This window comes from Mytilus californianus, unplaced genomic scaffold (assembly GCF_021869535.1).
Source record: "Mytilus californianus isolate M0D057914Y unplaced genomic scaffold, xbMytCali1.0.p SCAF_7, whole genome shotgun sequence".
Taxonomy (NCBI): Eukaryota; Metazoa; Mollusca; class Bivalvia; order Mytilida; family Mytilidae; genus Mytilus; species Mytilus californianus.
In genome coordinates, this window is record NW_026262723.1 from 43678574 (window position 1) to 43691394 (window position 12821).

Here is a 12821-nt window from a genome sequence, read left to right on the forward strand (position 1 = left end):
CTCAATTTCTAGGGTTTGCATGGAGAGTAACTGACGATTTCTGAACATCATGATTTTATATATAAAATGGTAATTTTTGCACGAACGTTGGTACAACAGATAAAAACGAACGTTTAATATAAAAATTAATATATATATATATATTAAAAATAAATCCAATAATAATTTTGAAATATGTTGCGTTGAAAATTAATTCGCTAATCAACACTTTAAATTAAAACAAAAGTACTTTTAAGATATTGAAATTGAATTTTGTTTAATCTTATTCACGAACAGTTTAGATTCAAAGCTAATACAGCCTTGAAGATTTGATATCATTAAATCAAATAGAGAAAACGTAAAAATATTTAAACTTCAAAATTAAATTTGGTATTATAAGTTTGGAATAAATTCTACCACAACAAATCAAATTTCAAACTAATGCTTTAAAAAATTTCGAAATTAAAAAAAACAACAAAAACGAATTTCAAAACCAGAAGCTATGGCAGGAAAACCCAAATTCAAAACCAAACACTTAAACAGCTGTAAAATGTTTTAAAGTTAACATGATTAAAAAAAAATCATATTAGAAATACGATTATTTAAGCAATATGCATGGATAATAACAAAAGAGGGACGAAAGATACCAGAGGGACAGTCAAACTCATAGATCGAAAACAAACTGACAACGCCATGGCCAAAAATAAAAAGACAAACAGACAAGTAATAGTATAGATGACACAACATAGAAAACCAAAGACTAAGCAACACGAACCCCACCAACAACTGGGGGTGATCTCAGGTGCTCCGGAAGGGTAAGCAGATCCTGCTCCACATGTGGCATCCGTCGTGTTGCTTCTGTTATTACAAATCTGGTAAATAGTCTAATTCGGTAAGTCATATTCGTGAAAAGGGAGGGTATTGTAGTTACGACATAAGGAACATATTCGATATCATCTGTGAAACGGTTATTCCATAACGGTCAACCAACTCGTGATGGCGTCCGTAAAATATACGAAGGGATGATTTCAACTGCCCCATTTGGAACTCTTGGTTTAATAGCTTCCTTGTGAGCAGCAATCCTCTTTCAAAGAAATCATGATAGGAAACACAAGCCCGGGAATATCGTATCAATTGGGAGATATATACTACTTATGCAGGTGCTACATAGAAATGGAAAGTTCACAATTGGGAAGCTGAAATCATCTCTTTTGTCGTAAAGTTTTGTTTTCAACCGACCCTCATTGTCAATTTCTAGATGTAAGTCAAGATATGAGGCAAACTTAACTGCATCTGTAGTATCCTTTATCTCTAGTTCGATGGGATAAATTCGTTCAACATAGTCACCAAATTTTGTATTATTTAGTGAGAGAACATCATCTATATAGCGAAACGTAGAGTTAAAGGATATTGTTAACTTCTTATCTTTCTTCCTAAGAAGTTCCTTATTATTTTTTGCATCGAAAAAAAGCTACTATTAAAAATATCATGATCAAAACATGCAACTTTCAGAAGCTGGTAAATAAATAACGAGAAAGGCAAATTGATTTGAAGTAAGAACACAATAAATGACAAAGCTACCATTTTGAAAAATCCCGCAGTGCTAACCGTATGTTTCAGATTTGAAGTTCAACTTTTGTTTAAGGAATTTGTGAAATTGAAGGTTTGTTAATTTTTACAATACAGTCTATGGGCAGAGGAGGAGAAAAAGAGCAATATTGACAATTGATTAGGGACGTAATTTCATCTGAATTTGAACTATCAGGTTCAATATTTTAAGAAAGGTATATGTTCGAAGACAAAGGAAAGAGCAGCAAAATCTAGAGAACGGAACGGATTGACGGAAAAATTAAAGTTTATTGAAGGTCCTATGTAATTTTTATGAGACAAATATACTAAAGATGGAGGATTGCTACGTCATCAAAATCAAGTGATGTCTTACTTAGATGGATATGGATTAACATCATTTCAAAAAACGATGTCGTACGAATAAAATCTCTCAAGCTGAAGTTTCTCCAGTTACTTGCATGCTGCAAATTAGAAAGATATTTTTTTCAAAATGGAATTTTGATGTATTTTTTGTTTTGTTTTTGTTTTGTTTTTTTTGTTATATTGCATTATTTGCACAATGCTAGATATGGGCAAGTCAACGTGGTGGATAACTCCTTAGTAACGTTATGTTAAATGTTGATTTGACGGTTAATTGGAACTAGCGAAAATAAATTGTAATTTAAAAATTGCCATGTTTGCTTTAAAAATTATTAGGATTAAATACATATTTTCTAGAGGTAAATTCAGCAATATTTCATGCAAACCATAGAATAATTTGACTTTTTTATCTTTAAATTTGTCTTACAGAGGGTAAAATAAGAAATGGCCAGGACCAGTGCGAAAATCTCAAACAAATCTATGGCTTGCAAGAATTACTTCTGAAATAATCCATAGAAGCAGTAGTATTAAGATAAAAACGCCTCTGTAAACTTGTGGTTGCATTTTCGTTCGTTTAGGGTAAAAGTACAAGATTTCCCAACGAGACCAGATTCTTTATTTCAGTATATAATAAGGGTATAATAGATATATTTTACACATTAGTATATTTTTAATTAATTCTTATAATTAGTATGAAAAAGAAAAGTAGAAAAGTTAACATTTAAAAAGAGGTAATTTTTTTCTTTATATTGAATAGCGTCACCATATTGAATTCTGTGATCGATATTCACACATATAGGTACAATTTTTTCCATCATTAAGAATCCTAAAATTGTAGTTCTGTGATCGACTCATGCTGATGACGTTAGTTGATCCACTTGGTTGATTTGGTCCCCACCTGAAATACTCTATCGTAGATCCATCATTGTACTTCCATTGTCCTTGTGTCATTTTACCTTGTATACATATTGCATTACGGTACACTCCTCCGATGTCAGCTGAAATAAACGCATGTCTGGAATAATTATAATTTAGGTAAAGAAATAATTCATGAGTTATTGTATAATCCATGCAGAACTTAATTTAGTTAATGCATGCAAAAACAAGTGATCTTGCCTAGCTTCCCCGCCGATAAATTTTTCTCTCTTGCTCACCGCGGACGGCCGTTCGACCCATCGGCCTTGCTTCCGCGCTGATGAACATTTTCTCCTCTGAATAGGTAAAAACTTTCAGAAAGTGAAAATTTTATTAACCAAAATTAAGTAACCACAGGAGCACCAATGTTACATAAGCCGAGTTTTGATCTTTGTGGATTTGAAGGAGAAGAAACCGATTTTCGTTAAAATTACTGTTTAATAATTGCTGTTGTGAACTTGACCTTTCACACAGTTGCCTCAAAATTAATTTAAGTATCTCACACCAAAGCTCTTTACCCTTTCGTGGCTGATACATACAATTTTAATAACGAAGAAGTTTGTTCTCTAGAGTATGAATAATCAATAGAGTTTTCCCAATAAATTGTACCAAAGTTTAAGACGAATGGTTCAAAAGATGTTATCAAAAAACATGTGATACTGCTGGAACTTTAACTTTGACTTTTGACCCATTGGGTCTTTTTTTTTTTGGGGGGGGGGGAGGCTTTTTTTATTCATTGGTTATTAATCCAACACATATTGCTAAAGATCTCTGAAAAAACTATAACATATTCTTTTTTTTCAAAAACAGAGAGTCCTTTTATGGCCGCTGTCACCGTGACCTTTGAACCACTGACTCAAAAACCAAGGATTTGGGTTAATAGTCCAGTAATTTCTCCTTCTTTTAAATGTTCTCAAGTATTAATATCTAAGTGATAGTATGAAAGTACTAAGGATATTCCTAAAGACCTAGTAATATCCTGGAAAACTTAAATCAAGTATATGGCACTGATTGAAAGATATCTCAGATAAAGTTGTTGTAGGAGTATCTGAGATGACTTTGTTTTAAACATTGTTGGTTTTGAACTTCTTAAATATTATCTTTCTTTAAGGTAGTGAAGGAAATAATATTATTTTTTTAACGTTTGATTGCAAATTATTCATACCGATTTATTTTGGGAATCTTAAATTTTTTTTGTATAAAGAAATATGTTTTCCTTTCTTTTCCTGTAATCTTATTGCATTCTTTTCATAATTATAACATTTCATATTGGCAAAGTAAAAAGAAAGTATAATGATTTATTACCCACACATATTAAGTAACTTTTCGGTATTGTAAATCCTTGGCTTTCAAATATTCGGCTCTGAGCGTTCCTGATGAAGGTAAATCCAGAAAACCGGTTAGGACGCATTATACAATTTATAACGTGTTATTTTCAATTTTTTTTAAGTTTGTTTATTACCTGTAACAAGCTTGATGTAATCTTGTATTTCATTGGAATCGATACGCATGAGCTCAGTTCCTGGACAAACGAAATCTTCATGAACAAGAGACCCTTGAATTGGCGGTTCAAATTTATAACACAGGTCCAGTTCTCTGTAGTAGAAGAAGTTGACCAAACAGCGACCAGCACCTGGCAAAATGGTCATAAACAGTAGTTATTATAGCAATATACTGATAATTGAAATAGTTCCGTTATTAAAAAAAGTCATTTTAATATCACGAATAAAAGGACATGTGGGACGACATCAATGAGAAAGCGACAAAACAACAAACTGTTATAGGATAAAGTATTTACAATTGTACAGTCACAACAATTTTAAGATATGAAAAACCACTAAAAAGTAAAAATGCCAAACTCAAGGAAAAATTCAAAAACGGAATGTCTTTTATCAAACTAACGGATATTAAAACTATTCCTTTTTCAAACAGGTTCTATATTACATAAAAGATGAAATTTTGTCTGACAGAGTAAGTTAAAACATTATTGTCCTGTCTCTTAACGTTTGAAGAGATTAAAATGTGTACCATTAATCAATCAGAGAGACTCGAGTTGCAATTATATTTTCCTGTCTGGGCACATAATTGTGTGTAATGTCATTTTCCTTGAATATTTCAGAATTTCAAACAAAGTTGTTAATTCTGTATTCCTGTCCAGCGATTGCAATACGAAACTAGTTGGTAAGTGAGTTGCAGAACATTGTTACTATCTATTGAGTGAAATTACTGAGACAGGGCTTTGCACATCACAACTTTGTAACGGTATCAAAACTATTCTTTTTCTATTCTGTCATCATCTGTGAAAGACATATGCTAAAATGAGCATCTAAATTGGATGGCGTCCATAAAATTTTAGAATGGATGATTTTGAACTTCACCAATAGAATCTCTTGGTTTAATAGCTTCCTCGTAAGCAGCAACCCTCTATCTATTCAAGGTGAAGGTATATACTACAATCCATATATAGGCAATAAGATTATTTATTTTAAAAGAAAAGTTCATATTGGAAATTCAGATCGCTAAATGAATCTCGAATACATGTTTACAATCTGTTCACAGAATTTGTCGTCATCTTATGTACAACAAACTATCAAGTGGTTGCAAAACTATCTATTTATCATGTATTCATATTTCATATTTCAACAGAATGAGGGAATATCAGCTTGGTAAATGAGAAGCACTTAAATTTTTACTTTCTGTTAAGTATATACTAGAAGGTTAGATTGTGTAATGAATAACATTTCAACACACAAAACAATACATGTTATATACCGGTCTAATATTTGCTATGCAATATGTAAATTTGTGATTGCTAACTTATTTACAAATATGTGTTTATTATCACTCCTCAATATCATTGTCAAGTTCATGAACAACTATGGAAATATAAGCAAGTCTAAAAGGGTACAACATCACCAAAAATACTAAAATCAAGAACAAATATTAAATATTTCGGATAACTAATATCCTTCATCAGTAAGATGTCTACTGATTTTTATCTTGAAATGTGGTAGTCGAACTGAAATAATAATCTTGAACGTTATACAAATAATCACGCATCAATACGCTGGTAATTTGTTTTCAAAATTGATATTTGGGAGGGGGAATAAATTCTTTAAAACAGTGAGAGTCCTGTACTGAAGCCTGAGTAACAGGAAACAAGTGATGGTAGTACTCATTTTATGTTTTTTAATTAATGCCCTCTGAGGAAACGGTCCTTAACTTTCTTATCCAAAACTTTCCCGAGCAAGTCCGTCGGCCCTTGACCAACCCTCGTTATGGTCTATGATAGTGATGGTAAGGTTTTTGAGGTCAGCTTGGGCGTGTCCAGGTGATCTCAAATGACGACTTACGGGGAGGTCGGGCTTGCAGGTGTAGTCACTTCGATGACTATTCATGCCAACATACTACAAGCCACATCGACACTGAAGAAGGTAAACAACATTCTGGGTTTTGCAAGTTACATTGCAATATATAGTGTTTAGGACGCAGTGGAGTGGCAAGTGAATATTTGACTATTCAGTATTTGTTGGCAAGTCAGAGATCGTCTGTTACCACACGACTTGCACCATCCTGCAGTTGAAGAGCTTTTATTAGAGGAGACATCAGCTCTCACAAATAAGTCTTTCAGACAGGAGGTTTGGAAAAGATCTAGGATAATTTTGGGTGTTTGGTAATAATCTGCCAATTGGCACGGATGAAATGGGAAAGGAGGGATTGTATGTTAAAACAAACGGAACTATTTCGCTTTGCATTTTCTGTTTGTACCGTAGTAGGTCATTACGGCTGTTATTGTTAGCACGTGAAAACCCCTGATCTATGTCCTATTTCTTATAACCTCGTTTGGTCAAAAATCCGCAAAGTTCTTGTAACCGTTTAGTGACAGCTTCCCTAGAGGAGCAAATCCGCTTTACTCCGAGAGCTTGACTGTACGGGATACTTTTTGTACAGTATTGGGGTGACAGCTTTGGGGAGAAAGGTACTGATGTTTATCTGTAGGTTTACAGTAGAGGTCTGTTGATATGACACATATATATTTGCACCTCATGTTTGCGGTATACCATCTTCTCCGCTAGTTTATTGTTTTCTATTTGGTATTAAATTAATAATTAAGATCCATGTTACATCTCGTGATCAATTTATTTAGCAATCGTCAATGGCAGTCAGCAGGGTTTAAGAACATCAGTTGTTGGACCTGTTAGTCAAATGCGATTTGTTAAAATATACTTATCAGTTTTTTGGTCTTTTGGAAAATGTTGTTTGTGCTGTATTTAGACCCCTCTACCAAGAAATTTGTTTTACATGCACATGTATAAAAATTGCGGTTTTTATCCAACGCAACCATATGTTTGAACGTTGTTTTCAATTTAGACTTGTTTATATATTTTCGTTTGGGCTTGTATTATATTTTCCTTCGGGTTTATATGATCCGTTCATCCTATTTCGACTCTTTAAAATTCAAGAGTCTATCCTAAATTGAGGTAAATTATATGGCCTTCCAAATACCGTTTCGATCCCTAACATCACTGAAGAGACATTAATTGTCGAACTCCGGATATGGTGTACAAATTTTTGCACTCATGTTTGAGGTATATCATCTTCTCCTCAAGTTTATTGTTTGCTATTTGGTATTAAATTAATAATTAAGATCCATGTTACATCTCGTGATCAATTTATTTGGCAATCGTCAATGGCAGTCAGCAGGGTTAAAGAACATCAGTTGTTCGACCTGTTAGTCAAAAGCGATTTGTTAAAATATAAATTACACTTTTTGTTGTCTTTTAGAAAATGTTGTTTGTGGTGTATTTAGACCCCTCTACCAAGAAATTTGTTTTACATGCACACGTATAAAAATTGCGGTTTTATCCAACGCAATAATAGGTTTGAACGTTGTTTTCAATTTAGGCTTGTTTATATTTTTTCGTTTGGGCTTGTATTATATTATCCTTCGGGTTTATATGATCCGTTCATCCTATTTCGACTCTTTAAAATTCAAGAGTCTATCCTAAATTGAGGTTAATTATATGGCCTTCCAAATACCGTTTCGATCCCTAACATCACTGAAGAGACATTAATTGTCGAACTCCATATATGGTGTACAAATTTTTGCACCTCATGTTTGCGGTATACCATCTTCTTCGCTAGTTTATTGTTTTCTATTTGGTATTAAATTAATAATTAAGATCCATGTTACATCTCGTGATCAATTTATTTAGCAATCGTCAATGGCAGTCAGCAGGGTTTAAGAACATCAGTTGTTGGACCTGTTAGTCAAATGCGATTTGTTAAAATATACTTATCACTTTTTTGGTCTTTTGGAAAATGTTGTTTGTGCTGTATTTAGACCCCTAAAAACCAAGAAATTTGTTTTACATGCACACGTATAAAAATTGCGGTTTTTATCAAACGCAATCATAGGTTTGAATGTTGTTTTCAATTATGACTTGTCTATATATATATATATATATGGTAAGCAAAAATATCATCCTCTACGACAGACAAAAACAGCGGATCTGCCACATATACCAAAGGGTTCTTTCATAAAGTTGTCTCATATTTAAACGTATATATTTATCTATAAAACACAACGTAAAAGTGTCAACTACTTTATAAAAAAGTATGTGATATTCAGATTTTGAATAGATGCAAAACTTTCTAACCATCTGTGTTACAATTTGAGGAATTTAAAATGCAGATCAATTTTGTCATATATATAGTGGTTTTTGGATAAAAAAAAGGAAACTATAAATATAAGTGATTATATAATTCAAATATCACCGATATATAAAAAATGTTTCGAACAAATAACAAACAATTGATACCTTTAATATTAATTTACTATTGCGAATCATGTTAACTGGTAATGTCGGCCGTTACATTAAATCTCATAACATGAATTTCTGCTCGACTATCCATGATAACAATTAGAACTTAAAAGACATTTAAAGTGGTTTGGGAATCAGTAATGCATGTTCATTCAGTGTGTATGGTTTGCATACTGATTTAATGCACCGAGTACGCAGAGTAATATAATGCAGTACACCAAGTAGATATTTCTGCACCACGTAAAAAAGAAACTATTAACAAGCTTGTAGGACAAACAGAGGCGGAAGATACCAAAGGAACATTCAAACTCATGAGTCCAAAATAAATTGACAATTCCATGGCTAAAAAAAGAAAAAAAAACAACAAAAAGACAAACAGGAGTATACAAAACACATAAAAAGCTAAAGACTGAGCAACACGAACCCCATCAAAACTTTGGGGATTTCAGGTGCTCCGCAAGGGTAAACAGATTCTGCTCCACATGCACCTATATTTATCATAATATTTATCTCTTTTCATGAGTTTGATGAACGGCTGTACTTGTAATATTGAATATTTCTGAAGCAGCAAATAAAACAATGTATGAACTTCCATTTAGATTTGTATTATTAATTACCTTACCGGAGAAAGACATTAGTAACTTATCCGGGAATCTTAGCACGAACACTCCGGAACATTACAGTATCAATGGTAACATTCTATTTTCATACGTTGATATTAACTTCTGTCAGCGAAGCTGTCCATATTAAACAAAATGCATTCACTGCATGACGTTTCAAATTTTTCATTGTTCTATGATTTGATCAATAGGATATAGATGTGTTGGATTTTCCATTCGAACATACAAAATTATCTCTTTCTGTTATAGATAATGCATATTTTAAGGTTTTTCTTGTCGTAGAAGACACCGAGGGGTGTCAGGATTGATCAAATGAAAGACCGACCGTTCTACGACAAGAAAAACCTTAAAATGTGCATTATCTGACTTATATACCGTCAAAAAAATATTATTTTTTATAAAGATTTGCAAAATTTTGCATCCTATTTTACCGACCACACTACAGTGGGATATTCCTTGCTAATGCGTTCATGTATTAATACGCCCTGCGGCTCATTTAGAATGTGAAATAAAACCCACTAATTAATCTAGATATAAACCTTAGAAATCATTATCCATACACAATAAAAATATTACTGTAACTGCATGAAGTAAGACACAAATGAATTGTTACATCCGATAACGGTGTATGAAAAATACAAGTCACTTTGTAAGTAATTTATTGTACCAACTTAGTTTATGGAAGGGGGTGCTATGTTGTTGGGTATTTTTTCTATTTGTAATGACATTTTTTTCGCGGAGTTATTTTTTCAACAATTTTAATTGAATCGAATGAAATATTCAGAATAATTTTCTATGAAAAGCAATACATTTTTTTTAACAGATAATCAGGATTTAATTATATACCTCCCACCCCGACCCCGACCCCGACCCCATTGTGAGGTACGTGGATGTTATTCAATAGAATTTAAGAATATTTTATTAGTAACTGTTAATCATTTGATGGAGTAAAAGGTAGACATAAATGTAAAAAAGTTAAGAACTGACACGAAGAGAGCACTAAATCGTGATACATGTACATGTAACACAAAAACGAATATCAATACATGTAGGTCACAGTATGATTTCCTATTCAGTGTGAATCAAAAAGATTTTCAAAATCTTACACACGAATCTGTTAAATCTGGCTTGTTTTAAAAGTGTTATGGAAAGTTTTACATTAAATTTCATCTCACATATATGATAATGTCCCTGTATTGTAGCGATAAATTAACAAAACTTCACATTATTTGTTTCTAAAGTTAAAATGCGGGTCAATGACGATTTTTTTAAAACCCATCAAAAGATTGAACTTTAAAAAATGAATTCCCCAATTGGCAACAAAAAACTATCAGACGAATTAAATTTCGAGGTAAATTATAGTTTGCATTTTTATCAAGGAAATAATGACCTCACACAGGTCATTATTTTATGCCTTGGAGCATATTTCATTGAAACATGGTATCGTCCGGGTTGATTCTTCGAAAGAATGACCTATCGTTCTGAAAGAAAATAACTCCATATAGGTATATAATTGTTACTCGTGAATTTTTAAATGAATATGAAAGTAGGTGCGGAGGATACTTCTATGACAGCAACATACATACCATACCATGACTAATATGAAAAGGGCAAAGCGGAAACAATAGTTAATTGTTCATTTTATACCAATTACCAGTATTTTCTGTAATTATTTTTCTTCTGTATAAATTGATCAAAACAATGAGATTCATTTTTTTATTTCCTGACCGTTTCAACAAATTAAGTCTGTCTAGAGTGACATAAATCTGATCTGACAAGACCCATTTCGAGGCGCTGTTAAAGGTCATGGGTAATTTTCGCGAATTTTGCTAAAATTCGCTAAAATATCAACAAAAAGCTTGTAGAAGCAAGACTATTGGTGTGAAGGGCGAACTTATTGTTCGATTAACGAATTTACCCTGATGCGAAAGGTCGTGCATTGAAAGCACCAACATAACAACACATGAAGATATTCACGTTAACAGAAATGGTCACATAGTTCTATTGGCAGACTGTGTACTAGTCAGATGAGAGTTTTGGATGAGATAGAGGAATGCAACTGAAAGAAATCACGGTAGAATTTGTTGACACAATTTTATGATAAAAATGAATTAAAATTGATATACATGTTAATAGTTTTGGAATATTTTGCTAGAAACTATGTAAATCGTTTTAATTTATTCAAATTTGTTTTTATGATGTAGAAATGATGTATGTGAATTTCGCTTTTATAATATTCCGTTTGATTTATTAAATTTTATTTTTTTACGTATCCATTCAATATGTTCAATCAGAAGTCTATGGAAATTTTCAAAACGCTGCAATATCGTTGTTAACTGACAATAAAAAAATAGAATGCAAATACTGTCCGTTGGGACACATAGTCCGAGAGCTGGGTCATTAATATTTTTATTAACTTGGTTGGTAGTGATAACAATTATTGTAGTAGCAATGTCGACTTTTTTCTTATTATAAATTACATTAATAGCATTGTAACTATACTCATCATAGATAGCAGGATTTTAATTTTGTACGTCAGATGTGTTTTTCGTCTACAAAAGACTCATCAGTGACGCTCAAATAAAAAAAGTTTAAAAGGCCAAATAAAGTACAAAGTTGAAGGGCATTGAGGACCCAAAATTTGAGTAGAAAATCCTTAATATTTCGAAAAAAAATCAATATTCTATCGACAGTTAATTTTTATAAGACCTTAACAATGATAATTCATGTCAAGACAGAAGTGCAGATTACTGGGCTGGTGATAGCCTCGGGAAGGAAACTTCCACCAGCAGTGGCATCGACCCAGTGGTTGTAAATAAACTAATCATAGGTACCAGGATTAACATTTTGTAAACCAGGCAAAATACGAAGTTACCAGTTAATAAATTATGTTGACTTACGTTCCTGGAAAAGGTAAAATTTCCACCCTTCCCCTGAGAATGACATAACTGTATATGTGAACGGATCCGAGTGTAAAATACACATTCTTGTAGGATTGCTGTAGAAGAATGACAAACAACGCTTATTTGACAAACATTTCACAGCGCATTCCCATACAAATTTAACATGATAGTCTTCAATGGCGTTCTCTTCTTCATACTTGTTGTCATATTCAGGTTTATGATGCGCTGAGATCAATTTAATTCTTGATTCACTTAGTACAGCAATGAATATCGTTTGCATACACAGAAATATGATCGATATAATCATTTTTGTCAGTTCGCAAAACATTCTAATATGATTGCCTTCAATAGTTTATGCTTTAAATAATCAAATGGTTTCTATGCACTGACGTCATACGATGCGTATTATGTTTTGATTGGTATGTCCAACCTTAAAAATATTTCAAGCTATGTTTTTTGTTTTAATTTCAATATTGAACATATTGTTTTGGTTAACTGTTGAAGCGTTTGGAATTGTATAACTGCTTTCAGATACGGTTATTTTGATATGTTTAATGACTTGTTCAGAAGCTTCTTTAAATACATAACTACTCGATTGGTTGCATGTTAAAAATATACTTTTATTATGCGTAGTGGAATGCTTATCAGGA

At 32.4% G+C, this 12821-nt stretch overlaps 1 long non-coding RNA gene across 1 annotated transcript; it reads right to left on the reverse strand.

Annotated features, from left to right (window-relative positions):
• Positions 1-2680: 2680 nt before the first annotated feature.
• On the reverse strand, positions 2681-12489 carry LOC127710068 (uncharacterized). The gene is made up of 3 exons (XR_007985925.1): positions 12169-12489; positions 4286-4456; positions 2681-2906 (listed from the first exon to the last, which is right to left on the reverse strand). It is a non-coding gene; the product is annotated as an uncharacterized LOC127710068 (long non-coding RNA).
• Between the last annotated feature and the right edge of the window lie 332 nt (positions 12490-12821).